This window comes from Apodemus sylvaticus, chromosome 1 (genome assembly GCF_947179515.1).
Source record: "Apodemus sylvaticus chromosome 1, mApoSyl1.1, whole genome shotgun sequence".
Classification (NCBI taxonomy): Eukaryota; Metazoa; Chordata; class Mammalia; order Rodentia; family Muridae; genus Apodemus; species Apodemus sylvaticus.
Window position 1 is genome coordinate 98,578,352 of NC_067472.1, and position 20,099 is coordinate 98,598,450.

Genomic DNA, 20,099 nt, shown 5'->3' on the forward strand with positions numbered 1-20,099 from the left:
AGCATTTGGCAGCAAAAACTAAAACAAGATGCGGTAAGCCACCAGCAAATATAAACATCCTGACCTTCACAGAGAATCTAATCTAGAGAGTATGTCGATCTTCCCTGCCTTCCAGGGCAGAAGAGCAACACCAGGTACTGAGATATCCTGAGTTTAAGAGCTCTGGGGGCACAAACCACCAAGGGTCTGCCTGTGCCCAGGTCCTGAGCACATAGGTGGTTCATCTGCCAGCTGGCCTGTCATAGGGCCTGTGTCCTACCTGGAGATCAGCAGAGGGGGTGATTCCCTGCTGCCATCTTCCCTGCCTGCCAGGGCAGAGAAGCAGCACCAGGTACTGAGAAATCCAGAGGTTAAGATCTCTGGGAGCGCACACTGCCAGGGTCTGCCTGCACCCAGGACCTGAGCACATAGGTGGTTCATCTACCAGCCCGTCTGTCATGGGGCCTGTGTCCTACCTGGAGATTAGCAGAAGGAGTTACTCTCCTCTGCTATCTTTGCTCCATGACAGAGCAGTCAGGGAGCACCTGGTTCACTGATACAACCCAAGTATAACATTGCTTGGGGCAAGTCTCAGCAGGGTTCCAACAGCACAAAAGATGAAGGCAGCATATCAACAACCTGGGCCAGAAGAAACCCAGGCATCCAGTGTCACAGAAATAGCCTTAAGGGTCCACAGGAGGTTGAAGCAACACTCAGTGACAATAAGACTATCTAACACCAGTGAGAACCAGATGGCTAAAGGTAAACTTAGGAACATTACTAACAGAAACCAAGGCATTATGGCAGAATCTGAACCAAATTCTCCAACAACAGCAAGTCCTGGATACCCCAACACACCAGAAAAACAAGAGTTGGATTTAAAATCACTGGTCATGATGCTGTTAGAGGAACACATGAAGGACATAAATAAATCTCTTAAAGAAATTCAGGAGAAAAATGACCAAAAGTTAGAAGCCCTTACAAGGGAAACACAAAAATCACTTAAAGAAATGCAGGAGAATAAAGGTCAAAAGATAGTGGCCAATAAGGAGGAAATGCAAAAATCACTTAAAAAAATACAGGAGAACTTTGGTCAACAGGCAGAAGTCATGAAAGAGGAAAAACAAAAATCTTTCAAAAAATTACAGGAAAACACAAACAAGCAAGTGAAGGAACTGAGAAAAAAACATCCAGGATCTAAAAACAGAAGAAGGAAAAACTAAAAAATCACAAAGGGAGACAACTTTGGAGATAGAAAACCTTGGGAAGAAATCAGGGGCCTTAGAGGCAAATATCAACAACAGAATACAAGAGATAAAAGAAAGAATCTCAGATGCCGAAGATACCATAGAAACCATGGACCCAACAGTCAAAATGAAAAATGCAAAAAGTTTGCAACCCAAAACATCCAGGAAATCTAGGAAATAATGAGAAAGCCAAACCTAAGTATTATAGGCATTGATGAGAGTAAAGATTTACAACTTAAAGGGCCAACAAATATCTTCAACAAAATTATGGAATAAAACGTCCCTAACCTAAAGAGAGAGATGCCCATGAATATACAAGAAGCCTACAGAACTCCAAACAGACTGGACCAGAATAGAAATAACTCCGGTCACATAATAATCAAAACCCCAAATGTACTGAACAAAGAAAGGATACTAAAGGCAGTAAGAAAAAAAGGGCAAGTAACATATAAAGGAAGACCTATCAGAATTACACCAGACTTCTCACCAGAGACCATGAAAGCTAGAAGATCCTGGGCAGAGCTCATGCAGACTCTAAGAGAACACAAATGCCAGCCAAGACTACTATACCCAGCAAAACTCTCAATCACTATAGATGGAGAAACCAAGATAATCCACGACAAAAACAAATTTACACAGTCTCTTTCCACAAACCCAGCCCTACAAAGGATAATAGGAGGAAATCACCAATACAGGAAGGAAACTATACCCTGGAAAAAGCAGGATAATAAACTTCTTTTATCAAACCCAAAAGAATATAACCACACAAGTATAAAATTAACATCAAAAATGATAGGAAGCAATGATGACTACTCCTTAACATCCCTTAAGATCAATGGACTCAATTCCCCAATAAAAAGACATAGACTAACAAACTGGATTTAACAGATATATATAGAACTTTTCATCCCAAAGCAAAAGAATATATCTTTTTCTCAGCACCTCATGGAACCTTCTCCAAAATCGATCATAGAGTTGGTCACAAGACAGACCTCAACAAATATAAGATCAAAATAATCCCATGCCTCCTATCAGATCACTATGGAGTAAAAGTGGTCTTTAATAACAACAAAAACAACAGAAGGCCCACATATACATGGAAATTGAACAATACTCTACTCAATGATACCTTGGTCAAGGAAGAAATAAAGAAAGAAATTAATGATTGTTTAGAATTTAACGAAAATGAAGACACAACATACCCAAATCTATGGAACACAATGAGAGTAGTGCTAAGAGGAAAACTCATAGCCCTGAGTGCCTCCAAAAAGAAATTGGAGAGAGCATACGCTAGAAGCTTAACAGCACAACTAAAAGCCTTGGAACAAAAAGAAGCTAATTCACCCAGGAGGAGAAGAAGACAGACTATCATCAAACTCAGGGCTGAAATCAATCAAGTAGAAACTAAGAAAACCATACAAAGAATCAACAAAACCAGAAGCTGGTTCTTTGAGAAAATCAACAAGATAGACAAACCCTTAGCCAGACTAACCAAAGGGCACAGACACAGTATCCAAATTAACAAGATTAGAAATGAAATGGGAGATATAACAAGAGAAATTGAGGCTATTCAAAAAAATTATCAGATCCTACTACAAAAGCCTGTATTCAACACAACTGGAGAATCTGGAGGAAATGGACAATTTCTTAGACAGATACCAAATACCAAAATTTAATCAGGATCAAATAGATCATCTAAACAGACCCATAACCCCTAAAGAAATAGAAGGAGTCATAGAAAGCCTTCCAACCAAAAAAAGCACAGATGGTTTTAGTGCACAATTCTATCAGACCTTCAAAGAAGACTTAACACCCATACTCTTCAAACTATTCCACCAAATAGAAACAGAAGAAACACTACCCAACTTGTTCTACGAAGCTACTATTACGCTGATAACAAAACCACACAAAGATCCAACTAAGAAAGAGAAGGCCAATATCCCTTATGAATATCAATGCAAAAAAAAATACTCAATAAAATTCTTGCCCACCGAATCCAAGAAAACATCAAAACGATCATCCACCATGATCAAGTAGGCTTCATCCCAGGGATGCAGGGATGGTTCAATATACAGAAATCCATCAATGCTATCCACTACATAAACAAACTCAAAGAAAAAACCATTTCATTAGATGCTGGAAAAGCATTTGACAAAATTCAGCATCCTTTCATGCTAAAAGTCTTGAAAAGAACAGGAATTCAAGGCCCATATCTAAACACAGTAAAAGCAATATACAGCAAACTGGTAGCCAACATCAAACTAAATAGAGAGAAACTTGAAGCAATCCCATTAAAATCAGGGACTAGACAAGGCTGCCCCCTCTCTCCATATCTTTTCAATATACTTCTTGAAGTCCTAGCTAGAGCAATTAGACAATATAAGGAGGTAAAAGGGATACAAATTGGTAAGGAAGAAGTCAAAGTATCACTATTTGCAGATGATATGATAGTATACTTAAGTGACCCATAAAACTCTACCAGAGAACTCCTACAGCTGATCATCAACTTCAGCAAAGTGGCTGGTTACAAAATCAGCTCAAGCAAATCAGTAGCCTTTCTATACTCAAAGGATAAGCAGACTGAGAAAGAAATTAGGGAAATGACACCCTTCACAATAGCCACAGACAGCATAAAGTATCTTGGTGTGACTCTAACCAAATAAGTGAAAGACCTATAAGACAAAATCTTCAGATCTCTGAAGAAGGAAATCGAAGAAGACCTCAGAAAATGGAAAAATCTGCCATGTTTTTGGATTGGCAGGATTAATATAGTTAAAATGGCCATCTTGCCAAAAGCAATATATGGATTCAGCACAGTCCCCATCAAAATCCAAACTCAGTACTTCATAGAGTTAGAAAGAGCAATTCTCAAATTCATCTGGAATAACAAAAAACCCAGGATAGCTAAAACTATTCTCAACAATAAAAGAACTTCTGGAGGAATCAATATCCCAGACCTCAAACATTACTACAGAGCAATAGTGATAAAAACTGCATGGTATTGGTACAATGTTAGGCAAATGTATCAATGGAATAGGATTGAAGACCCAGAAATGAACCCACACACCTATTGTCACTTCATCTTTGACAAAGGAGCTGAAAATATCCAGTGGAAAAAAGATAGCCTTTTCAACAAATGGTGCTGGTTCAATTGAAGGACAGCATGCAGAAGAATGCGAATTGATCCATTCTTATCTCCTTGTACTAACCTTAAATCCAAGCGAATCAAGGACCTCCACATAAAACCTGACACACTGAAACTAATAGAAAAGAAACTGGGTAAGACCCTTGAGGACATGGGCACAGGGGAAAAGTTCCTGAACAGAACACCAATAGCTTACACTCTAAGATCAAAAATTGACAAATGGGACCTCATAAAATTACAAAGTTTCTGTAAGGCAAAGGATACTGTCAAAAGGACAAAACATCAACCAACAGATTGGGAAAGGATCTTCACCAACCCTAAATCCGACAGAGGCCTAATATCTAATAGATACAAAGAACTGAAGAAGGTAGACCCCAGAGAACCAAATAACCCTATTAAAAAGTGGGGTATGGAGCTAAACAAAGAATTTTCACATGAAGAACTTTGGATGGCTGAGAAGCACCTTAAAAAATGTTCAACATCATTAGTCATTAGGGAATTGCAAATCAAAACAACCCTGAGATTTCACCTCACACCAGTCAGAATGGCTAAGGTCAAAAACTCAGGAGACAGCAGGTATTGGTGAGGATGTGGAGAAAAAGGAACACTCCTCCACTGCTGGTGGGATCGCAAGATGGTACAACCACTTTGGAAATCAGTCTGGCAGTTCCTCTGGACATGACACTTCCGGAGGACCCTGCTATACCACTCCTGGATGTATACCCAGAAGATTCCCCAGCATGCAATAAGGACACATGCTCTACTATGTTCATAGCAGCCATGTTTGTAATAGCCAGAAGCTGGAAAGAACCCAGATGTCCTTCAGTGGAGGAATGGATACAAAAAATGTGGTATGTTTGCACAATGGAATACTATTCAGCCATCAGAAACAATGAATTCATGAAATTCTTGGACAAATGGATGGATCTGGAGAACATCATACTAAGTGAGGCAACCCAGTCTCAAAAGATCAATCATGGTATGCACTCACTGATAAGTAGATATTAGCCTAGAAATATGGAATACCCAAGACATAATCCACATATTAAATGATGTCCAAGAAGAATAGAGGAGTGGCCCCTGGTTCTGGAAAGACTCAGTGCAGCAGTATAGAGGAATACCAGAACAGGGAAGTTGGAAGGGTTGGATGGGGGAATGGAGGGGGGGAAGGGCCTATGGGACTTTCAGGGAGTGGGGAGACAGAAAAGGGGAAATCATTTGAAAGGTAAATAAAAAAATCGAATAAAAAAAGGAAAAAATAAATAATATGTCAGCACACTGCATCTTATCAAAAGCTCAGGGTACAGTCAGCAGCAACAGTTCCAGACTGACCAGACCACTTCCCGTGACTAACGCTCTTACCTTAACCCTGCTCAGGCCTAAGAATGACATGTCTGATTCCAGTGGTTTCCTACAAGTAAATAATCAAATTGAATGCTGAAATCAATGAAACAGAAACAAAGAGAACATCAATGAAATAATTGGTTCTAATTAAAAGGCAGAGAGGAATTATCCCAATTAACAAAATCAAAAACAAAAAGGGGGACATAACAACAGGCACTAAGGGAATCAGTGTATCTAAAAATAGAAAAAAAAATCTAGAAGAAATTGACATTTATATATATATATATATATATATATATATATATATATATATATATATATATATATATATACCACTTATCATAATTGAATTATGTTTAGACAATTTAGACCTATAATTCCTAAGAAAATAGAAGCAGTAATTGAAAGTCTCTCAACCAAAAAAAGCTCAGGGCCTGATGGTTTTAGCTAGAATTCGACTGGACTTTCAAAGAAGAAATGATGCCAATACTCCTCAAATTATTCCACAAATAAAACCAGAAGAAACACTACGAAATTCATTTTATTAGGCTACAGTAACCCTGATACTCAAACCACAAAAACACTAAACAAAGAAAGAGAATTATAGACAAACTTCCCTTGTGAAAAGTGATGCAAAAATACTCAATAAAATATTCAAAACTGAATCTAAGAACACATCAAAAAGGTCATCCAGCTTCCTTTCCCTTTGCTTCCCGACCAACAGATGGGCACTTGTTGCCGTATGAATATGGGGCAGACCACCAGAGTCCTGGGAGCAGTGACCTACCTAATCATGTACTTCTACAACTGAGCCAAAACAGACTTGTTCTTTATATAAAGTTGCCTCGTATATTTGTTTCAATGACACAAAGGTGATTAACAAAGAGTGAAACAGGGCGGAGGTGGCAGCAGCAGTGGCTGGTCCAGCTGGAGGGCCATCAGCAGTGGAACCAAGGTGACAGGGTCCAGTTAGGCCCTGCGACCATGACCAGTGACCTTCGCTGGCTGCAAGCAGCGGCAGATTTATGGTGCCTTTCACTGCACAGAAGCCACTTCAGAACTCTGCCTCCCGCCAGTCACGAGAGACTCGCCTCCATCTTGGTTCTCAGACTCCAGAGAGATCAGACAGACTGAGGTACGCAAATATAACCCAAGGCCAACATCGCAGGGGTCTAAGCCCGATGGGCGTTGGCCTGCACCCAGGCCCTGGGCTGTTCGCAGGGCCATCGAGGTGCCAACCAGCCAGGAGGTTCCCCCCACCCCCGCCCGGCTCGCACACACCGCAATTTTGCCTACAGGATGTCAGAGAGCTCTAGCAGGCAAAGCCGGCTAACAGGCATAGCCCGAAGCTAACATAGCAGGGGTCTAGGCCCCAACAGGCCCTGGACTGACCCCAAGAACTGGGCTGCGCAGTGGGCCATCTGTGTGTCAACCCACCCAGGAGGTTGTTAGCCCAGCAGACTCTCCTGGCACTTTCAGGGAGCGTGTGCGCACGCCCACCATCCTGGCTACCTGACAGACCCAATTAACAGTCATAGCACGAGGGGAACTTTGCTCGGACCTTGGCCTCCCAAGGCCCTAGACTCAGGGCCTGAGCAGCTAGGCTAGACTTGTGTGCACCAACCCGGTTGGGAGATCGGCTGCCCAGCAGAGTGATCAGCACGTGGAAAAGGTCCCCGCAGCATACACCCTTCAGCATTCCCTGAAGGAGCAAACGGGCACCATCTGGTTCACAGACACAATCTGGGGCAAAGCACACTAGGGCTGCAAGGGCACCCAAGAGGAGGACAGCACATCAGCAATCTGCTACAGGGGAAACCCAGCCATCCAGTGTTGCAGAAATAGCCCCAGGGCCTCTCAGGAGGCCAGAGACAAGACCAACTAACTCCAGAGAACAAGATGGCAAAGGGCAAATGCAAGAACGCTACTAACAGAAATCTAGGCAATATGGCAGCATCTGAACCAAACTCTCCAACATCAACAAGTCCTGGTTATACCAACACACCAGAGAAACAAGATTTGGATTTAAAATCACTGGTCATGATGCTGCTAGAAGAATACAAAAAGGACATAAATGAATCTCTTAAAGAAATACAGGGGAACATGAATAAGCTAGAAACCCATATAATGGAAACACAAAAATCACTTAAAGAAATGTAGGAGAATAAGGCTCAAGAGATAGAAGCCAATAAAGAAGAAACACACACACAAAAAAAAAAAAAAAAAAACTTAAAGAAATGCAGGAGAAATTGAGTCAAGAGGCAGAAGTCATGAAAGAGGAAACACAGAAATCTCTTAAAGAATTACAGGTAAACACAAACAAACAAATGATGGAACTGAGCAAAAACATCCTGGATCTAAAAACAGAAATAGAAACAACTAAGAAATCACAAAGGGGGACAACTTTGGAGATAGAAAACCTTGAGAAGAAATCAGGGCCCATAGATGCAAATATAAAAAACAGAATACAAGGAATGGAAGAAAGAATCTCAGATGCCAGAGATACCATAGAAACCATTGACTCAACAGTCAAAGAAAATGCAAAATGCAAAAAGCTTGTATCCCAGAACATCCAGGAAATCCAGGATACAATGAGAAGACCAAAACTAAGGATTAAAGGTATAGATGAGAGTGAAGATTTACAACTGAAAGGGCCAGCAAATATCTTCAACAAAATTATGGAAGAAAACTTTCCCAATGTAAAGAGAGAGATGCCTACGAATATACAAGAAGCCTAGAAAACTCCAAACTGACTGGACCTGAGCAGAAATACCTCTAGCCACATAATAATTGAAACCCCAAATGCACTAAACAAAGAAAGAATATTAAAGGCAGTAAGAGAAAAAGGCCAAGTAACATATAAAGGAAGACCTATCGGAATCACACCAGACTTCTCACCAGAGACCATGAAAGCTAGAAGATCCTGGGCAGATCTCATGCAGACTCTAAGAGAACACAAATGTCAGCCAAGACTACTATACCCAGAAAAACTCTCAATCACAATAGATGAAGAAAACAGGACCCTACATTTTTCTGCATACAGGAAACACACCTAAATGTCAAAGACAAAAACAACCTTAGAGTAAAAGGCTGGAAGACAATTTTACAAGCCACTGGTCTCAGGAAACCAGCCAGAGTAGCCATTCAAATATCAGATAAAATTAACTTTCAACCTAAAGTCATCAAAAGAGACACTGAGGGACACTTCTTACTGGTCAAAGGAAAAATCCACCAAGAAGAACTTTCAATTCTGAACATCTATGTGCCAAATGCAAGGACACCCTCATTCGTAAAAGAAACTTTATTGAAGCTCAAAGCACACATTTCACTTAACACAATAATTGTGGGGAAATTCAAGACTCCACTCTCCTCAATGGACCGATCAGGAAAACAGAAACTAAACAGGGACACAGTAAAACTAATTGAAGCTTAGGACCAATTGGATTTGACTGATATTTATAGAACATTTCACCCTAAAGCAAAATCTCAGCACCTCATGGTACCTTCTCCAAAATCGACCATATAATTGTTCACAAGACAGACCTCAACAAATACAAGAAGATCGAACTAATCCCATGCCTCCTATCAGATCACTATGGTATAAGTGTGGTCTGCAATAGCAACAAAAACAACAGAAAGCCCAAATACACATGAGGCTGAACAATACTCTACTCAATGACACCTTGGCCAAAGAAGAAATAAAGAAAGAAATCAGAGACTTTTTAGAATTTAATGAAAATGAAGGCACAACATACCCAAATCTTTGGGACACAATGAAAGCAGTGCTAAGAGGAAAATTCATAGCCCTGAGTGCCTCCAAAAAGAAAATCAAGAGAGCATACACTAGCAGTTTAACAACACACCTGAAAGTCCTGGAACAAAAAGAAGCCAATTCACCCAGGAGGAGTAGAAGACAGGAAATCATCAAACTCAGGGCTGAAATCAATCAAGTGGAAACAAAGAGAACCATACAAAGAATCAACGAATCCAGGAGCTGGTTCTTTGAGAAAATTAACAAGATAGATAAACCCTTATCCAGACTGACCAAAGAGCACAGAGAAAGTATCCAAATTAACAAAATTAGAAATGAAAAGGGTGATATAACAACAGAAACTGAGGAAATCCAAAAGATCATCAGATCCTACTACAAAAGCCTATACTCAACACAAATGGAGAATTCTCACCTGAAGAACTTCAGACGGCGGAGAAGCATCTTAAAAAAAAAATGCTCAACTTCATTAGTCATTAGGGAAATGCAAATCAAAACAACCCTGAGATTTCACCTTACACCGTCAGAATGGCTAAGATTAAAAACTCAGGAGACAGCAGTTGTTGGCGAGCATGTGGAGAAAGAGGAACACTCCTCCACTGCTGGTGGGGTTGCAAATTAGTACAACCACTCTGGAAATCAGTCTGGCAGTCCCTCAGAAAACTGGGCATGTCACTTCCGTAAGATCCTGCTATACCACTCCTGGGCCTATACCCAGAGGATTCCCCAGCATGTAATGAGAATACATGCTCCACTATGTTCATAGCAGCCCTATTTATAATATCCAGAAGCTGGAAAGAACACAAGTATCCCTCAACAGAAGAATGGATGCAGAAAATGTGGTATATCTACACAGTGGAGTACTATTTGGCCATTAGAAACAATGAATTCATGAAATTCTTAGGCAAATGGATGGAGCTGGAGAACATCATACTAAGTGAGGTAACCCAGTCTCAAAAGATCAATCATGGTATGCACTCACTAATAAGTGGATACTAGCTTGGAAAACTGGAATATGCAAAACATAATCCACACTTCAAATGAGGTACAAGAAGAACGGAGGAGTGGCCCCTAGTTCTGGAAAGACCCAGTGTAGCAGTATAAGACAAAACCAGAACAGGGAAGTGGGAAGAGATGAGTGGGAGAACAGAGGGAGGGAAGGGGGCTTATGTGACTTTCAGGGAGTAGGGAACCAGAAAAGGGGAAATCATTTGAAATGTAAATAAAAAATATATCGAATAAATTTAAAAAAAAAAAACTGCATGGTATTGGTACCATGACAGGCAGGCAGATCAATGGAACAGGATTGAAGATCCAGAAATGAACCCACACACCTATAGCCACTTGATCCTCAACAAAGGAGTGGAAAACATCCAATGGAGAAAAGATAGCCTTTTCAACAAATGGTGCTAGTTCAACTGGAGGTCAGCATGCAGAAGAATGCGAATTGATCCATCCTTGTCTCCTTGTACTAAGCTCAACTCCAAATGGATCAAGGACCTCCACATAAAGCCAGACACTCTGAAGCTAATAGAAAAGAAACTGGGGAAGACCCTTGAGGACATCGGTACAGGGAGAAAGTTCCTGAACAGAACACCAATAGCTTATGCTCTGAGATCAAGAATTGACAAATGGGACCTTATAAAATTACAAAGTTTCTGTAAGGCAAAGGACACCATCAAAAAGGGCAAATCAGCAACCAACAAATTGGTAAAAGATCTTCACCAACCCTACATCAGATAGATGGCTAATATCCAATATATATAAAGAATTCAAGAAGTTAGACACCAGAAAAACAAATAACCCTATTAAAAAATGGAGTACAGAGTTAAACAAAGAATTTTCACCTGAAGAACTTCGGATGGCGGAGAAGCATCTTAAAAATGTTCAACTTCATTAGTCATTAGGGAAATGCAAATCAAAACAACCCTGAAATTTCACCTTACACCAGTCAGAATGGCTAAGATTAAAAATTCAGGAGATAGCAGATGTTGGCGAGGATGTGGAGAAAGAGGAACACTCCTCCACTGCTGGTGGGGTTGCAAATTGGTACCACCACTCAGGAAATCAGTCTGACGGTTCCTCCGAAAACTGCACACCTCACTTCCAGAAGATCCTGCTTTACCACTCCTGGGCATATACCCAGAAGATTCCCCAGCATGTAATAAAGATACATGTTCCACTATGTTCATAGCAGCCCTATTTATAATTGCCAGAAGCTGGAAAGAACCAAGGTATCCCTCAACAGAAGAGTGGATGCAAAAAATGTGGTATATATACACAATGAAGTACTATTCAGCCATTAGAAACAATGAATTCATGAAATTCTTAGGCAAATGGATGGAGCTGGAGAACATCATACTAGGTGAGGTAACCCAGACTCAAAAGATGAATCATGGTATACACTCACTAATAAGTGGATATTAACCTAGAAAACTGGAATACCCAAAACATAATCCACACATCAATTGAGATACAAGAAGAATGGAGGAGTGGCCCCTTGTTCTGGAAAGACTCAGTGAAGCAGTATAGGGCAAAACCAGAACAGGGAAGTGGGAAGGGTTGGGTGGGAAAACAGGGGGAGGGAAGGGGGTTGATGGGACTTTCGGGGAGTGGGGGGTCTAGAAAAGGGGAAATCATTTGAAATGTAAATAAAAAATATATCGAATAAAAAAAGTAAAAAAGGTCATCCACCATGATTACGTAGGCTTCATCCCAGATCACAGGAATTCTTCAACATATGAAAAAAATCTATCAATGAGTAATCTCCCATATAAACAAACTGTCACATACACAAAACAAAACACATTATTATCTCATCAGACCTGAAAAAAAAATCTTTGAAAACATCCAACACCCCCCTATATAATCAAAGTCTTAGAGAAGGCACTTCCTGATTCATGTTTGTGCCCTTTCCCCTTCCCTTGAACCCTCCAGATGGGCCAGGCTAGAGGTCTCCATGGATAAAATTCTGTACAAAGACTGACAACAAATAATATGAAAAATCTTAGTGTAAGTCGAATCAAGCAAGTGGAAGATCTGTATGGCAAGATCTTCAATTCCCTAAAGAAAGAAATTAGAAGAAAAAAAGATTTCCCTGATACAACTTGTGCTGCTGCCTGAAAACCGGATACTGTTGTCCTGCGGCTGTGAGGCTTCCAGTCTCCAGACCATGTCTCAATTAGTCCAGCCACCTCTGCCTTTGCACAACAACAACAACAACAACTGTGAGGAAGGGGAGCAGTCCCTGCTGCCACCCACTGGCTTCAACAGTTCCTGGGAAGAGCTACCCATGAACAGCAGCAATGGCAATGTAAGGGAAATGGGAGGAATGGGGGACTGGAACACATTCCTTCCTCTTCTTCCATCCACAATGGAGACATGGAGAAGATCTTTCTGGATGCACAGCATGAGTCAGGACAGAGCAGCTCAAGAGGTAGTTCTCACTGTGACAGCCCTTCACCACAAGAAGATGGGCAGATTATGTTTGATGTTGGGATGCACACCAGCAGGGACCACAGCTCTCAGTCAGAAGAAGTTGTAGAAGGAGAAAAAGAAGTTGAGGCTTTGAAGAAAAGTGCAGACTGGGTATCAGACTGGTCCAGTAGACCCGAAAACATCCCACCCAGAGAGTCCCATTTCAGAAAAGTGTGCTACATCTCTAAGAATGAGGAAGAGTGGAGCCACGAACAAAGAAGACATTTTCTCTGCAGAGTTCCTAAAGGTTTTCATCACATCTCTCTTCCTACCTCAGGTGGTGGCTTTGGGGCTGGGCATCTATATTGGATAACTACTGAGCACACCTTCTGCCAGCACTGAGGGAGACGAAAAGCCCCTGGAAATTCGTGTGACGTGTGAAGTGGTATATTTGAGACCTATTGTAAGCATGATCTCCACCTACAACCTTATTTTTACATACCCAATTCCAGTAAATCTCAAATGCAGTATTTTACTCAAACTCTGTTGGGACATTTTACTAACCTTGCTCCCTTTTTGGCCTGTAAGACACTTTCGAAATTCCTAACAGATTTACTGTTGTTTAGAAATTTGCAAGGACTTTTTTTCAGCAATGCCACCAGCATATTATATCTTGTCAATAGTGCATCATCTCCTCTCAGTGCCACCAGTCACCTCCATCATTCATGCTAGAAGCCGTGTTCTAGTCATGCAGTTACATCTCTTTCTAAATGAGGTCAGGTTTGCAAATAATACTATTAAAGCTTTGTTTAGTCTTTGTTTTGTTTTCCAGGACAAAAACAAGCTTCCCAAAGCTTGAATTTATAATTATAAAATGAAAACAAAACCAAAAAAGGAAAAAGCAAGACACAAGGAAAGAAATATCCTGGACAATTAGTTATTTTCAACCAGCTCTGAAGTCGCTCTTTTCCTAAGCCTCCTGTGCCACCTTCTGTTTGTAGGAGGCAGCCTGTATGAATGACAGACAGAAAACAGAGGAGTAGAACATACTGGCAGAATTAACATTAGTATATTGCAATGCTGTCTTTTCTACAATAGAGAATCTTTATTTGTTAGGAATGTCTCAGGCCTAGATAAACATGAAACTTTTTGAGATTTTGTATGTTTAGTATTTTCATGTGTTACCTGCATGTGAGTTTCTCATGACTTTGTTTTTCTAGTTTTTCTCTTTTTTCTAAGAAGAGACTTGGAACGAGTCTGACTCATGATGTTAATAAAGGATTCTTGTTTTAGGAAGCTGTGCTTATACTCTGGAGCCTTTACACTCTGAAGGATAACTGCAGAGTTATTCCAAGGACTTGTGTAACTTGGAAAAGTAGACTTGGTTTGTGGGAACAGTTGATAAAGTTCTTTCTATTCTCAAAGGATAAAGAGTCTGAGAAAGAAATTAGGGAAAGGACACCCTTTACAATAATTGCAAATAATATAAAACACATTGGTGTGACTCTAACCAAGCAAGTGAAAGATCTGTATGACAAGAACTAAAAGTCTCTGAAGAAAGAAATTGAAGATCTCAGAAGATGGAAAGATTTCCCATGCTCATGGATTGACAGGGTTACTATAGTAAAAATGGTCATCTTGCTTAAAGGAATCGGCAAATTCGAATCTTTAATTGCTTAAAGATTCAGTACAATCTCCATCAAAATTACAACTCAATTCTTCATAGAGTTAGAAAGAGAAATTTCCAAATTTATCTGGAAAACAGAAAACCCAGGATAGTGAAAACTATTCTCAACAATAAAAGAACTTCTGGCCAAGAATCACCATCCCTGACCTCAAGCTACACTACAAAGCAATAGTGATAAATACTGCATGGTATTGGTAGACTGGCAGGCAGGTAGATCTGTGTCATAGAATTGAAGACCCAGAAATGAACCCACACACTATGGTTACTTGATCTTTGACAATGGAGCTAAAACCATCCGGTGGAAAAAAGACAGCATTTTCTACAAGTGGTGCTGAGTCAACTGGTGATCCACTTGTAGAAGGATGCAAATTGATATTCTTATCTCTCTGTACAAAACTCAAGTTCAAGTGGATCAAAGACCTCCACATAAAAGCAGATAGATTGAATTTAATAAAAGAGTAAGTGGGAAGGAACCTGAAGCACATGGGTACAGGGGAAATTTTCCTGAATAGAACACCAATAGCTTATGCTATAAGATCAAGAATTGATAAATGGGACCTCATAAAATTACAGAGCTACTGCAAGGCAAAGGACACTATCAATAGAAAAAAATGACAACCAACAGATTGGAAAGGGATCTTTACCAATCCTAAATTTGGTAGAGGGCTAATAACCAATATATACAAAGAACTCAAGAAGTTAGACTCCAGGGAACCAAATAACCCTATTAAAAATGGGTTACAGAGCTAAACAAAAAATTCTCAGCTGAGGAATACCTTATGGCTGAGAAGCACCTAAAGAAATGTTCAACATCTTTAATCATCAGGGAAATACAAATCAAAGCAACCACGAGATTCCCCCTCACACCAGTCAGAATGGCCAAGATCAAAAACTCAGGAGACAACAAATGCTGGAGAGGATGTGGAGAAAGGAACACTCCTCCATTGCTGGTGGGATTGCAATCTGGTAAAACCACTCTGTAAATCAATTTGGCAGTTCCTCAAAAAACTAGACATAGCACTACCTGAGGGCCCAGCTATACCACTCCTGGGCATATACCCAGAAGATGCTCCAACATGTAATACGGACACATAGTCCACTATGTTCATAGCAGCCTTATGCATAATAGCTAGAAGCTGGAAAGAACTCAGATGTCCCTCAACAGAGGAATGGATACAAAAAACATAGTATATTACACAATGGAATACTACTCAGCTATTAAAAAAATGAATTCATGAAATTCTTAGGCAAATGGTCAGCTGCTGGTAGGGCCTCTTAGAGGACATCTATTCTAGGTTCCTGTCTGTAAGGGCATCATAGCATCAGTAATGGCTTTGGTGCCATGCCCCACCCCAACCACATGAGACGAATCTCATGTTGTGCTGGTCACTTGACAGCCTTTCCTCCAGTCTATTCTGATTTTTTTGTTCCAGATGTTCTTTTAGACAGGTACAATTCTAGGTCAGAAATTTGACTGCGGATTTTTAACCACGTCCCTCCACTTGGGACCCTATGTCTCTACTGAAACTGGACTTGAGTTCTCTCTCCCACATTAAGTGTCCCTTTTGAAAATGAGTTCATGAGTTTGCTGTACATGTATGCCTTATGGAATCAAGTGACTTATGATACAACTAGCCTTCCCCCACAAATCATACATAGTCCATGGTGTGTTTTTGAACACTTATTGCTGGTATAGTGAAAATGAAGACATTTATTTCCCAAATGAATATCCAATATAAAGAATTCTGACAAGCTTCAGTAGAGTTAGTATGCTAGCATAGTACTTTCTGATAACCTTTCAATCAAGTTAAAAAATGAACATATAAATGATTAGTTTCAAGTGTTCTTCATTTTACTAAAGAGGAATAAAAAGATTTGAGAATTTATAAAGAGGGGTTGAGCCTTTCTTTAGGTGTCTTCGACCTCTTTCTTCCTACATCATAATAGAACAACTTAAGGATCTATGCTGGGTTCTTTCCAGTTTCTGGCTATTATAAACAAGGATACTATGAACATAGTGGAGCATGTGTCCTTATTGCATGCCAGGGAATCCGCTGGGTATATGCCCAGGAGTGGTATAGCAGGGTCCTCCAGAAGTGTTATGCCCAGTTTTCTGAGGAACAGCCAGACTGATTTCCATAGTGGTTGTACCTCTTACAATCCCATCAGCAGTGGAGAAGTGTTCCTCTTTCTCCGCATCCTCACCAGCACCTGCTGTCTCCTGAGTTTTTAACCTTAGCCATTCTGACTTGTGTGAAGTGAAATCTCAGGGTTGTTTTGATTTGCATTTCCCTAGTAAGGAATGGATAAAGAAAATGTGGCATATTTACACAATGGAATACTACTCAGCAATTATAAGTGATGATTTCATGAAATTTTTAGGCAAATGGTTAGAACTGGAAAATTTCATCCTAAGTGAGGTAACCCAATCACAAAAGAATACACATGGAATGCAATCACTGATAAGTGGGTATTAATTATCCCAGAAGTTCTGAATACTCAAAATACAATTAGAATATCAAATGATTCCCAAGAAGAAGGAAGGAGAGGGCCCTGGTCCTGGAAAGACTTGATCCAGCATTGTAGGGGAGTACCAGGACAAAGAAATGGGAGGGGTGATTGGGGAATGGGTGGAGAGAAAAGTGATTATGGGACTTATGGGGAGGGTGGAAATTGGGAAAGGGGAAAGCATTTATAATGTAAACAAAGAATATAGAAAATTAAAAAAAAAGAATCTATGATGAAGCATCTAAGCACCAGTGTTCCACTAGCCAGTGAAGGAGAATCCAAGTATATGAAGTGTTTGAATCATCTGCACTAGATGCAACCTTCCTTAAATGTACTGAGGGTTCACGTTGTCAGTCATCATTTCTACTGCTATTTGGAGTGGTTCCAGAAGGCCAAGCATCTAAATATACTTCATTTTGTTGTACACAACAATTTTCTGATCACAGAATTAATTATGCTCTTTAACATAAAGCCATCAGGATATTTTTCTTCACTTACAGGCAGCTCATTGAAAAGTCGTGCTGTGGATATTAAGATGGCTTCTTAAATTAGATCCTGCTTGCCTCAATTGTATTAAGAAACAATATTGAAAGATACATATACTTTGACCACAGGGACCTTGGGCTTAATTCTTGAGCAACTTGAGTATTACTTTTTAAAAGAAAATGGTATTCTACAATTCTAACTATTTGCTCTTCTTTAGATCATATGTATAAATGTCCAAACATTTCTTGGTAAAGAAACACGGGACTTCAGTATAGTATATGGTTTATTTTAGGTGAGACAATAGCTTAATTTTATCCTTGTCATCAGCATACCTGGCTACTAATAAACACTGAGATAATATGAATAAATGTTCCTCCCAAAACACTAACAAAATAGCCCTTGGAGAACTGTACCCTTTCTCTTTGCAAGGTGCTAACTGGAGGAAAAGGAAACCTGACTTGCTCACAGAGATTTTCTTTCTGACAAGAGGATTATTCTCCATGAATGGAAGAAGGAATGCCCTCTTAATTCTCATAGAATAGCTACAAGGTTTTCATTTTCACTGTGTGACAAGTCCTTTCCATAATTTTTTAATCGTTTAATTTTTTATCCACTTAAATGCAATAAATATTAAGAAATGAGTAATTTGAAGGCTAGAATAACATTGTCATAATTTTGCATTTATATCTATCATTTCTCATTTGTTTTCTTTTCTCCTCTGACAAGTATTGTACTCTAATTTCACTTAGTAAATCATAAATATTTTTCTATTAATTATTAAAATAATATTTCCAAGCCCTGATATCTCTCTATCTATTGCCCTAGGGAATGAGATTCTAAAATCTTTCTCTAAAAGGAAATATACACTAACTTAAGTCTGTTCTCTGGAGTTCCCATATGATAGCCATTTTCACAGAAGTTTTTCCAAGTGCTTGATGAAGTGATAAATGTGTCAGGGAAAAAACATACATTCTACAGTAAAACTGTGCTCTGTAACCTGTAGCATCATCTCTGGTTTATTATATAGGATAGGGGCATTAAATCCTAATTTCTTCATAGACACAGATTCATAATTGATGTGGAAGCATTAATCAAGACTTCCACTTTGATCATAAAATGGTCTTCTAAATTGTTATGTGCACCATTATGTCAGGAGTCTGATTTTAATATGTATTTTAAAATATGCAGAATGCTAGCAAGTTTGTACAAGTATGATATCAAAACTTTATTTCCTCAAAGCAGTAATGAAGCCAGTTTTCCTAGGTATATCCTAGTTATGGTGTGCATAAATTAGATATTCTTTACAAAACCAACTGTCCCAAAAATTAATGTGATGTACTAAGGCTTGATTGGCGCATGTTCCACTATGTTCATAGCAGTCTTATTTATAATAGCCAGAAACTGGAAAGAACCCAGATGTCCCTCAACAGAGTAATGGAAACAGAAAATGTGGTACATTTACACAAAGGAGTACTACTCAGCTAATAAAAACAATGAATTCATGAAATTCTTAGGCAAATGGATGGAATTAGAAAATATCATTCTGAGTCCCTGGTCCTATGAAGGCTCAATAGATGCCCAAGCATGGGAAAATTGAGGGGTGGAAGTAGGTGGGAGTAGGATGGGCAGAGGGGCATCTCCTTGGAGTCAGGTGGTAGGAGGATGTGTTGGGGTTTTCTGGGGGGGGGGGTGGACCGAGAAAGGGCATAACATTTGAAATGCAAATGCAGAATATATTTAATCAAAAAATCCAAGAAAAATTAAAGACATGAAATAAAAATGAAAATAAAATGCAAATTCATATTTTTTAAAAAAGGCTTGATTACTTTGCAAAATCTTGGGTAACATAGCATTGCTCACAGCCTTAGATTTATCACTGCATACTATAGGTCAAGTGTGAGGAAAACAGAACCAGAGGAATTGAATCAATACTCATGTTGCATAAACTATAGAATCAGAGGGAATGGCTCTACACCTCTCTGGGAAAACTGATTTCTCTAATGCCCGATATCCTCCTCTGTAAACTGAATACAATTTAAAGTGCCAACCTAAATGGTGTATTATACAAACTAAATGTAAAGCCAGAACCATTGGTTTCTATATTTCTGGATTTTACTATTAATTTCATATCTCTGTTCCTTCATAATTATATGGTAGATCAACATTTATGTTTCACTGTCCAGACAGTCATTTTGCAAAATAAGAAATAACAAAACCCTTTATATGGGTTTTTTTTTTCAGAATAAATGTGTTCCATATGCAATTGATTTATAACATGTGCTTAAAATGGCAAGATTAAATTATTGTTTGTTTCATAAACAAATAAATATATTCAGGAATTTTATAATAGTAATAATTATGCTGGGTTATTGTAACTTGACAGATAACAAGATGTCTTCTTACTATGTTCAAGTGTATAAAAGGAAAGTTGATGAAAAGGACTTTAACTTACAGAGTTGAGCAGCACTTACTAGGTTCTAATAATACATAGGCATGCATATGTAAAATCCTTACAGT

The 20,099-nt window shown here is 39.3% G+C and overlaps 1 pseudogene; it reads left to right on the top strand.

The window, feature by feature from the left end:
- The first annotated feature begins 12,656 nt into the window (after positions 1 to 12,656).
- LOC127681573 (BCL2/adenovirus E1B 19 kDa protein-interacting protein 3-like) lies at positions 12,657 to 13,508 on the top strand (annotated as a pseudogene).
- The last annotated feature ends 6,591 nt before the right edge of the window (positions 13,509 to 20,099 follow it).